This window comes from Chrysemys picta, chromosome 2 (genome assembly GCF_011386835.1).
Source record: "Chrysemys picta bellii isolate R12L10 chromosome 2, ASM1138683v2, whole genome shotgun sequence".
Taxonomy (NCBI): Eukaryota; Metazoa; Chordata; order Testudines; family Emydidae; genus Chrysemys; species Chrysemys picta.
The window spans coordinates 59,755,313-59,766,572 of record NC_088792.1 but is presented as its reverse complement, the minus strand read 5'-3'; the positions used below and the strand labels follow the sequence as shown (position 1 = coordinate 59,766,572).

Here is an 11,260-nt window from a genome sequence, read left to right as displayed (position 1 = left end):
CAATTCACAACACCTGAACTTGGACTGAGTTGAGCTTTCTTAAATTCAGTATTGATGCCAAACTAAAAGTCTGACACCCATACTCAATAAATGGTCTTATTAGTGTTCTGAATTGTATTCCTACTGCTTTCTTAACCATCCTTGGCAACTGTAGCATCTCAAAAGAGGAAGGCTATATGGATTAATCTAGAAAATCTGGTACCCTATTGTCATTCTTTCTGACAGAGACCCTTTGATATGTGACTAGGACAGCTGTTGAGGGTTTGCTTCACCGCCTCTCCTGCTGATTAACCACTTAGCACAAATCACCTTATCATTACCTATACTTTCTATTATTGCATCTTCAATCATTTCAATCAGAGTAGCATAAACTACCCTTCCGGTTTGCATCAGAAATTTGAGCAGCTGACAGCTTACTTTCAGTTTTCCTAGACCCTTAACCTTACGTAGTTTCCCCACTTGTTCTTTGTTTTTACATTCCACTAACAAATCACCACCTGTAGTTTCTCAGCTCTTACTATATCGCCATCCCATTTCTGAATCCACTCTGCTACTCTCAGGGGATTAATATCCCCTCTCTTCACATCTGCTAGCAGTGATTTCACAATTATGAAGTTTTGTCCACTGTTCATTCCTTGCTGCTCCTTCTTCTGGATCAGACAGATCCACCTTTTTCTTTTTTCTAACCTTTAACCAAGTCTTCTCCCTGCCATCCCCTTCAACATTTTCTAAACTAGCTTCAGTATCATTCATTAAATCTTCCATCTCTGTTTGTTCTCCTTCCTAGTCCTGTGGAGCAGCTCAGTCTTCAGACCAGGCACCCCTTCCCCCAGTGCCACCCCCACTCCAAACTGGGTCTGCCTTTCCCTGAGCCAGCCAGCACTCTGGTTTTCCCAGCTACTACCTCGATCCTCAGCAGCCCGGTCATCAAGAAACCCAAGCCTCAGCCTCCCTCTCTCTACTTAACTGTCAAGTCCTCTTTCGAGCAGATCTTCCTGTAATGCTTTCTAAACAGGTTACCAGCTCTGTGATGCAGACAGACCACCTCAGATCAGAGCAACAGGGCAATTCACTTGTGTTTGAATATCAAAGAATGAGTGTGTCAATATGTATTCAGGCCAATTCACTTCTGCTGATAGAAATCAAGAGAGATGCTGACAGTATTGTTTTCCTGTACTTAATTAGCCTTAGATTGAAATGTGCATTAGTATTTAAATGTGAATTTACTTGATGTGTAAAGCTGCATGAAAACTAATGAAGAATTGTTTCTATTTATCATATTGTGGTTAAATTATGGTTACCCACTGGAGATTGGAGCCTTTGGAATGTAAATGAAGGAACATGTTGACCTCAAAGTGTGGGTCATTGTGTGCTCAACAATGGGAAATCTATGAACCTATGCTGTGATGGAAATGCTTGACAGACTGTTTTCAGCTATAAGAAGGAACCCTCGGAGCAATTCTGAATCTCTGATCTATTTGGATGTTGTCAGGGGGCATTCCAGATAAAAGACAGGGATCTCCAAAGCCATTTTGGGCAACCCTGAGAGACCCATGATGAAACTAGCAGATACCACATCACTGCTATCATTTGGACTTACAAACTCTGCTTCATCTGTTATGTACTTTACCTGATTTAACCTCTCAATAACTCATTTCTTTTTCTTAGCTAATAAATCTTTAGTTAGTTTACTAAAGGATTGGCTACCAGAGTTATTTTTGGTGTGAGATCCAGAGCATCCATTGACCTGGGGTAAGTGACCGGCCCTTTGGGGCTGGGAGTAACCTAATGTGAGGTGATTTTTGGTTTTAATAATCTTTCATCACAGAAGTCCAACTTGTTTAAGTGGCAAGATGTGCTGGAGAGCTTAAGAGGACTGAGTGGCTCCATGGTGAGACTAATAGTAATCCAGAGCATACATTTGTTACTGGCTTGGTGGAATCTAATTATATAATTATAAAACTCCAGTTTGGGGTGTCTGCCCTGTTTTCTGACAGTCTGACCTAAGATTGATATGTGACCCACAACTGAGAGTGCCAGACACCGGGACTCCTCCATTTGAAATTTGCTCCGCAGCTGCTGAGGAGCAGGGCCCCCATTGGTCCAATATTGCTCCTCCACTCCCTTAGCCCAGGTCTACTCTATAAACATACATCACTATAAGTATGTTGCTCAGGACAGGTATACTGACTGAAGTCCCCGTGTAGACAGCGCTATGACGACAGGAGGGCTTCTCCCGTCGACTTAGCTCCCACCTCTCGGGGAGGTGGAAGACCTACACTGACGGGAGAAGCTGTCCCTTTAGCGTAGGTAGAGTCTTCACTAAGCACTACAGTGGCACTGACGCAGCTGTGCTGCTGCAATGCTGTAAAGGTAGATAAGTCTTTGTATGGGGTCTGTAAATCCCAACACAAGCTACATACAGTTCTGCTAACCTCTACTAATAGCGTTAATGTGCAGCATTGCTTGTAGAAGTTATTTTGTCTGAAATGTTTTTTTCCCCCCTCTCTTCAAAATTGTATACATGTTGCCAGCCAGACAACAAAATCAGAGGTCAAAAAATAATACAACACATTTAGCCTCTGAAAATCAGTAGCAGGCACAACCCTATTAAAATTCTATCAAGCGGAAAGTCCACACAGCATAACAGATACAGAGCAAGGCAAGAGAAGATAATAGAGTTCATCAGCCATAAACAATATATTAAAAATGATTAAGTCATCAGACAGTATATTCAGAATAAAACCATATTAACATTAGACAGATACAGTTTGGCCAGATGCTCACTTCTTAATTCCACACAAACAATGCCGCACTGCCGAATACTTTGGAATGGGCACTTCAGTTTTGTGTGTCCACATCATAATTTTTTAGTGACATTAAATCCTAGCAAATAAAATAATTAAAAAAGGCACTTATTTGGGGATTTCCATTCTACATCAAATTCCCCTTCCTTATATCAGACAGACCTTGAGCACCATTTGTTTAATTTGAAAACAGAGATGAGAATAAATAAAGGAACCATTCAAAAGAGAAAGTAAATGCTAGGCCATATTGACAATTTTACAGAACTTGCCTCCCCCAATATAGACATGAAGTATGAGCTCCAGTTTCAGTAAATCTTCTCTTTAATAATGGGAGACAACTCAGTGAAATATTTTCCACAGTCAGAGAACATTGAAAGTCAGTGGGCAGATCCTGGTCTCCACTGTGGCCCTTGTTTACACTCCTCTGAGAGCATATAGGACCTGTAAAGGGAATACATAATAGCACCTGGAAGAATTTCCCTGGTGCTGAAGCAGTGCTGGGATGGTGAATATGCCCCTATGCTACCTCTCAGTTCCAGTGTAAAGGCTTCTGGGAACACAGAGCCTCCCATCTATTCTGTGCTGCACAGCAGACCTTGTGGCACTCACCCCATGACTGCCTAAGTCAGAGTAGCCCCTAACAATGGCGGTGATTTTGCCACTAGGCCACTCCAGCTTCAAGCCACTTTTACCTCCCCATGCCCATCTTTCCCCTCTTGTACTTTGGCTTCTCTATTCCACTTCCTAAGAGGTTCAGCAAAATACCTTATTCAGTATATAGGAAATCCAAGAGGAGTTAATCGGAATATCAGATATGAAAAGATTGCTTTACACACAGAGGCAGGAGAAGGATCCGTAATATCTCAACAATTTAAAAAAAATACATTGTGGGCTACCAAAAATAGAAGGTCCGATGTTATTCAGAGTATGTGTGCTATAAATACAAAACCACAAAAGGTCTAACTACAGAAAATAGAATACAACAAGGCACACAGTACTGTAGTTTGCATGAAATCTACCTGATAACGGAAGTGATTGTAAAGGATACAGTCATATCTAGAAGGACAGAAATACCAAACTAATGTAAATGTCTGACAGAATGGAAAACAATTACAGAGGAACTTTGAAAGAGGAAGTGATAGCTTGTTGATATATGCAAATTATTATAACTGGTTGAGAATTTTCCATCAAAATGTTATTGTTACAGAAAATGTTGATTCCCCAAAATCAACATTTTCTGAGGGTAAATTTTGTTTTTGCTAAAATGTCTAAATTTTCTGTTGGGAAAATCCAAATCGAGTATTTAATTTTTGGGTTGGGTTGTCTTGAATTGAAACATTTCAGTTTGTCAAAGCATATTGAAATATTTTGGTTTGGGTCAGTTTGACATTAATCTGTGTCTGTCTGAGTTGTTGTGATGCTTCATAAGAGTTGTAGTTCAGGTAACTCATGCCCCTATTCTCCCCCATGAGTGAAGGCCCCAGAACCTACCATGGAGTCTCCTCTAGTTGAATGCCATGATACATCATGGACGTCCTGTGAGTGTGGTGCATCATGGAACATATAGTGGTCTGGACAATTAGTCTGGCCTATAGAGGAGAATGGGGGCCTGAGGAACCCAAGCTACAGTTCCCACGAGGCACTGTGGGAGGTCAGGGGAAGCCCATATTAATGTCAAATTGACCAATATGAAACAGGTTGTTAAAACATGTCAAGAATGTTAAAAAAAATGTTTTGGAAATGTTTTATTTTGACATTTTTCTAACAAATTAAATTTTTGGAACTTTTCTTTACAGATTTTTTTTAATATATATTTCAACTTTTTGTCTCATTTGGGGAGACAACACAAATGTCAAAATATCAGAATTTTCTGTAGGATGAAAATTCTGATTATCGATAATTGTTAACATGGCACTGTAGGCCCAATTTTCCTCTAACTAATACCATTTCAAATCAGGAGTTGATCCACTAAACTCAAGAGAATTATACTATTGTACAACTTGTGTATCAGAGATGGGAGCCCATGGCACTAACAGTGTAAGTGACTGACGCATTTGAAAATGCATTTTAGGCTTCCAAGTAATTTAGGTACTTTTGAAAATGTTATCTTTTGTCAAAAGGATTTACAAACCTAGTGAGAGAAGAAGTTATCTGGCAGGTGATGAACAAAGAGCCAGGATAAAGTTTAGAGAATTATATAGGAAGATACATGGGAATATAACTAGGGAGTAATGGAATGGGATGATATTGAGCAAAACAAAATTTAGGCAAATATCAGTAGAAATTTTTAAGACTAAGTATGATTCGACTGTGCAATAAAGTCCCAAGAGAAGTAGTAACCCTTCCATACTTCAGTTCCTTGGAACTCAATTGTCTAATAAAGATGGCCAAATACTTTACAATGGCAGGTAAACATCATCTCTATTTCACAGATGGTGAAATTTAGCCACACAGCATGACCTGCCCAAGGTCAAACATCAGCTCAGTGGCGGAGCCAGGAATTCAATCTACGTCTCTTGACTCCCAGTTCAGTACCCAAAGAACTGGAGATTATATGGAAGCATCTGAATAAACAAGGTGAGATCATTTTTCTTTGAATATAACATATATATTTTATTAAAGGATAATGCCAACAGTGCAAGATTATTCCATCAAAATAAAGGAGACCAGAATTTAAAATATTGTCCAAACAAACAGATATGTTGAAATTCCTTTGGTAAGAGTTCAGTAAAGTCTTAAACCTCCTGCATCTCACAGAGAATTGGTCCAATGAACAATAAATAATGTCTAAAAGCATATGATGCAATATTATTTAGAAACAAGAGTCCAATGTCAGGACAGATTTGAATTCAATAAAGTTGCACTATTTTATATGCTACAGATGGAACATGTGACTGAAACCACTGTGAATATTTATCCTTCCGGCCAAGCCACTGGTACCTGTTTAGGTCAGCAGGTATTTCATACTTGGATGGCTTAGATAAAAAAAGTTACAGTTCTGGAAGAAAAAGTTTGAGACACTAGAAATGATCAAATGGATTCTGTTTACATTACTTTTACACAAAGTTCAGATTGCAAAATATGTACCAAAAAGCATAAGCCAAGCTCTCCAAGCCCATTAGCTGGCATCAGATCTTCTCTGTTCACCTACTATAGGACGTCCTCCATCTGTCTCAGCCTTCTCTCCTTCATTTCTTGGTTTTCCCTAAATCTAGCCTCTTCTGTTACTTTCAGATTGTAGCAGTAACACTTGCTTGGTACATCTTTATTCTATATTCCCATGTGGATCAAGTTCAGCACCATCCTGCAACTCTGACACCAATGGAAACTCTGTTGTATCTGAATGAAGGGCAGAAACCACAATTCCTTAGGTCTAAGACACTTGTCACCACAGTACTCCCAAGTAGTAACAATAACAATGTACAAAAAAATTCTCCCTTCCCCAGTTGTAGGAATAAAACTTGAATGGGTAATAGTTTGAGAGTGTGTGTGAAGGTAACTATGTATGTGGAAAGCTATTGTGAGAACATTGAGTCAAGTGATGGGCTTTGAATTCATTTCTGAACACTGAAATCCATGCCTATTACCCTACCATATGGGCAGTTCCTGTGAATATTCTGTTTTTGGCACTCAACCTCATGCTATTGGCTGATACATGCAATAGTTCTATAGGTACATAGCTGTGGAGGAACGTAATGGTCATGAAGGCAGAGAGGCGATCTTTCAGGTAGTTCAGGTCAATGCTACTTAGCACTGAGAATATTAGCACAGAGACCTTTAACAGTGCAGAGGTTGCTGTGTTGCCAAAATAGACAAACTTCTGCATTTCTACCAGTTAGAGCCATTTCAGGGTGTGATGATGCTTGTGTTATAAATGATGAGACGCAGTAATCAAACCTGGAAGTCACAAACAGATGGATCATTAGGGCTAAATCTCTGGGATGCAGGGCCCTATCTACTACAAAAGCAGATGTCTCCCTTAGAGCTGGCTAAAGGAAACACAGCAAAACACTTAGCTTCTACATTCTCTTATATCGTCTCTCCAGCCACACTTATATAAAGCTAGCGGTGAAGGGGAAGCATTGCAGTACGATTAGGAAACAGCTCTGCAGCAGCTGGACGAGGTGACCTGATGGGTCTTTTCTATCTCTAAACTTGCAGCTATGATTCTATGGAAGTTGTATTTTGGTTTTCACTTGGTCTTTCATATTATTTAATACAAAGCTGTCACCAACCAGTACTGGGTCTGAAGAGCACCATGGTGCTATTTAACATGAGCTAATGATGTACTCCCCAAAGGATTTTTCAGGAAGAGCAAACTGTCAGTACAATTACTAGGAAACCTACCTCAAAATATTTCTGATAAGGAGGTGCTCGCTCTTCCTTCCTCCCAAGAGACAGGTATCAAAAAGCAAAGCACTCAGATCAAGGGGCACTGCACAAACTGGAATAACTAAGCATTTGCAGGGATTATATATACACACTACAGCAAAGAGGTTTCAAAACTAATTGGAGAGAGAAGTTAGGATTTGAAGCTAAAGTTGGAGCCATAATGAATATATAGATAAGATTAGATTAGATATCATACTGCATGGCTGATTTCATGGAAATGAAGTGAAGGAGAGAGCTATAGAAGTAGAATTGGCTGGAAATATTCTGAAGAAAAGTTTTCCACACACTCAGGGCTTGCAGGCTCCTAGCAGCCTGCCTGGTGGGCTGTCAAGGAACGGGAAGCCTTGGGAACCCTGCATCTAATTTCCCAGGGCTGCCAGTCTCCCTGCTCCTCAGCAGCACACAAGGCAGGCTGTCCAGGAGCAGGAAGCCAGGAAGCCTAGGAAATATGGGAGCATATTTTGTTTCAGAGATATTGTTGAGGTTGGTATTTCTGAAACTGGAAGTCCACAATTCTTCATTTCAAAGATTTTGGATTTTCAGCCTGATTCAGGACAAAGGTTTTTATAGAAAAAATTTTTTTTTTCATGGAAGTCCATTTCCTGGCCAGCTCTTTTGTGATTTCTCATCACAAAACAATCAGCTGGTTGAGAATAGACAGGATGATCAAAACAGAGGCTTGAAAGGGGAGACTACATATCTGAGCTGTTACAGAATCAAACCCTCGTGCCCTCAAAAAAGTCCTAATTTGATCCATAACTCCGTAAACTCAAGCTATCTCATCTCTGTCCTCTCTCGTTCCTTCACCATAACTGTTCTCTGCATCATGCTTTGTTGTATTTAACGTAGGGATCAATATTGTAAACATTAGCAACATAGCAATTACTACTCTGAATGATCCCACTGAGGTCAATGGGAGTATCTTTGTGGGTTTGTGCCCCTAGATTGTAAACTTCATGGGTCAGCTGAAATTCTGGCTCTACTAAAGTCAGTGGCAAAATTCCCATTGACTCCAATGGGGCCAGGATTTCACCTCATGTCTTTAGTTTCTACTTAAAGTGCCATGCACATCTATGACATGAAATACAAGTATTAAATAATGATGTCTCTGCAAAGAGGATATTCAATCAACAGTAAGGGTCCAATTTTCACTGAGCCTCATTTACTGAGCCCACAACATTTGCAAGTCTTATCTATTTGCATGTGAAGTTCAATTCAGATTTCACAACTGGGTAACCTTTACAAAACCCTAATCTATGGGTACGTACTTGTCCCCTATGTTTCTCATCCCATAACTGAGAATGATAAATATTTGAAAGTAAATAAGAGTTTTCCTTTTAAGATCAGTTTTCTCTATTCAGAATCCTAGCTTCTAGAAAAAATCCAATGTTCTCAGTGACAACTCTTACATTGATGATCATTCTAATGGGGAAAACAATTCAGCATTCATTCAGACTATAATAGGTAAGTGAGACACTTTCCTCCCTCCCCCATAAATACGCTTCTGGTCAGGGCTGGCTCCAGGCACCAGCCGAGTGAGCTGGTGCTTGGGGCGGCAGCTTGTAGGAGGCGGCATTCTGCCCAGTCCTAGGGCAGCACGGCCGCTTTTTGTTGTTGTTGTTGTTCCGCTCCGGCCGCCCTGTAGGGGCCAGCGGCGTGGAGAATGGGAGCGCCCTGCAGCAAGCCAGGCAGGGCAGCCCGCGTCCTTCCCTCCCAGCCGACCGGAGTGATGCGGAGCCCTCCCGGCAGGGGGCACGGCGGGAGGGGCCGCGTGGAAGCACCCCACTGAAGCCCTGGCCACCCTCCTTCTCTCTCTCTCCCCGCTCCCTCTCCCTCCCCCCGCTAGCCAGGGCACATCTGCAGCACAGGGAGTCCCCCTGCACCCTGGCTCCGGCCGCGCCACAGGTTTTTATTTTGCTTGGGGTGGCCAAAAAGCCAGAGCCGGCCCTGCTTCTGGTATAAGGAACTTCTTAAAATATATGTTTTTGGGAAAGATATTTTAGAAGTGTTAAAAAATCCTAGAATAATTTATATTAAAGATAGAATAATTTATAAAATGTCAATATATTCTGGTGTCTCAAGCTAATCTGCCTCTCCTACCTAGGCTTTGCTCCAGAATTCTTCTCATCTTATGAATACATGATGCTGCACTCTGGGTTGGCAAAAAAGATAGCTGTTTATATCCAATACAGCATACTGCAGCAGAGAAAGTTGTGATGAGTCTCATTCATTGTGGACATGGCTTCACTTCTGGACTCAAACGGGAGAAATAGGTACAGTTAATATACTGTGACTGGTTTGTCTTTGTGAAACATATAGACTCAAACAAGTTATATTACTAATAGCTGAAGAACCAAGCAGCAGGTTATTACAGGACAATATTTTATGGGGCTTTACAAGCTTCATGTATATTCAGTCTCTGGATTCAACCAGTGAAGGGATGTTCTATAGCCCCATAAAACACTCTTAATCCAGCTTCATTCCCAGCATTGGTGGTGCAATTCCATTAAAGCCCATGAAGTTCAGCCTGCTTACACCAGTAGTAAATTTGGATCCCCAAATTCTGATGATTAAGATACAAACCAAAACTGGTTCAGGAGAGAGAGAGAGAGAACCTTCAGTGGAATGATTACCATATAGCATAGTGCTCTAGTTTCACACAATTCAATAAATGGAATCAAGGTTCCAATATACAAACAATTCTCAATTAGCTGGTAACTGGGTTGACAGTTTTCTCAAGCTATCTAGAATAATTCAGAAGATGAATGTTGCCAGTGATCTTACTCCATTCTTAACACATACATTAATGGCTGTTAGTGCTGAACATATGGTAATAGTCGGTTTTCCTCTTGCTTTTTAGATAATCTGATTGAGCCAAAACTTTAGAAACAAACCCTGAAATCCTGATGGACAGAGGGTCATGCTAATTTCCTTCTTGATGAGTTTATTACCCATAAAGTGAGTAAATTAGGATTAACCTATAGAACTACACATATACTGACCAGTGTGCCAGGAAAGTGGCAGCGATTGGTCAAGAAGCTGTGGTGGAGTTGTTTTAAATGCAGTTATTCCTTTGCACTGTGCATAGGTTAGTAGATGTTAAATTTGAGCTTCCCTCATGTTTTCTTTATGTGTAAATCAGTGTAAATTACAACCGTTATATATTTTCATATTTGCTTTCTTTAGGTTATCCTTAGGTGGAACTCTACCTCTGAGTTAGAACTTAACCGGCAGCCAAAAATGATGAACCAAGGACTTGAAATGGAGTCACTGTGCTGTTGGAGGTGAAATCTTTGTGACAATGCAGCAGATTGAGGCCCAAATACTGATGTTCGTTAAAGACAGTCATTTTTCCTGATAAGATCATAAAGTACACAGCTGAGGAAGGCTACAACGCTCATAGGTGCTGGCTACGTTAGCTGCACCTACACTACAGTCAATGCATTTGCATCAACATGCAAGCAGAGTTTGTCCCATTTTACATAATTTATATCTCACTCTGCTCTAGTCATAACACCGAGTTTTTTGACCTTTTTAATATTTCATGTTTTGAGTAGCTAGTAAGATTCTTCCCCACAGATTACAAAGGTTGAAACAAGAGAAGAACTAAAATGTCCATTGACTCAAATAAAAAAAAAGACAAAATAGCGAAAGCTATTAGTTAAAGCAACACTAATTAATACAAAATATGAGACACTGTTACAGATTTGATCTCCTGTTCAAAGTGTTAAAGTTCATAGTCAATGCAGTTACATACATTAGTCTACAGATAAGTACATATTGATTCATAGACATACGCAGAAACAAGCTTGTCTCGTGCAATTTGAAGGAAGCAGTCTCAGTGTGAATCGGAACCAATTAAAAAGTGCTTATTGATTTCACAGTGGAATGAATGTATAAACCAGTACATTACGGGCCAGATTTATTTGTAAATTCCAGTGCTTTGTACTGCTTTGGTGATGCAAAACAGCTGTAGACCATCTGAGTTGGTCATTTCAGATGGTTTTTCTTCTGGTATCCAGAAGATACTTACAAATCTGCCCCTAAGTGTATAACAAAAA

At 40.3% G+C, this 11,260-nt stretch overlaps 1 long non-coding RNA gene across 1 annotated transcript; it reads left to right on the top strand.

The window, feature by feature from the left end:
* The first annotated feature begins 5,243 nt into the window (after positions 1-5,243).
* On the top strand, positions 5,244-10,646 carry LOC101939292 (uncharacterized). The gene is made up of 4 exons (XR_256504.4): positions 5,244-5,384; positions 8,561-8,663; positions 9,304-9,472; positions 10,386-10,646. It is a non-coding gene; the product is annotated as an uncharacterized LOC101939292 (long non-coding RNA).
* The last annotated feature ends 614 nt before the right edge of the window (positions 10,647-11,260 follow it).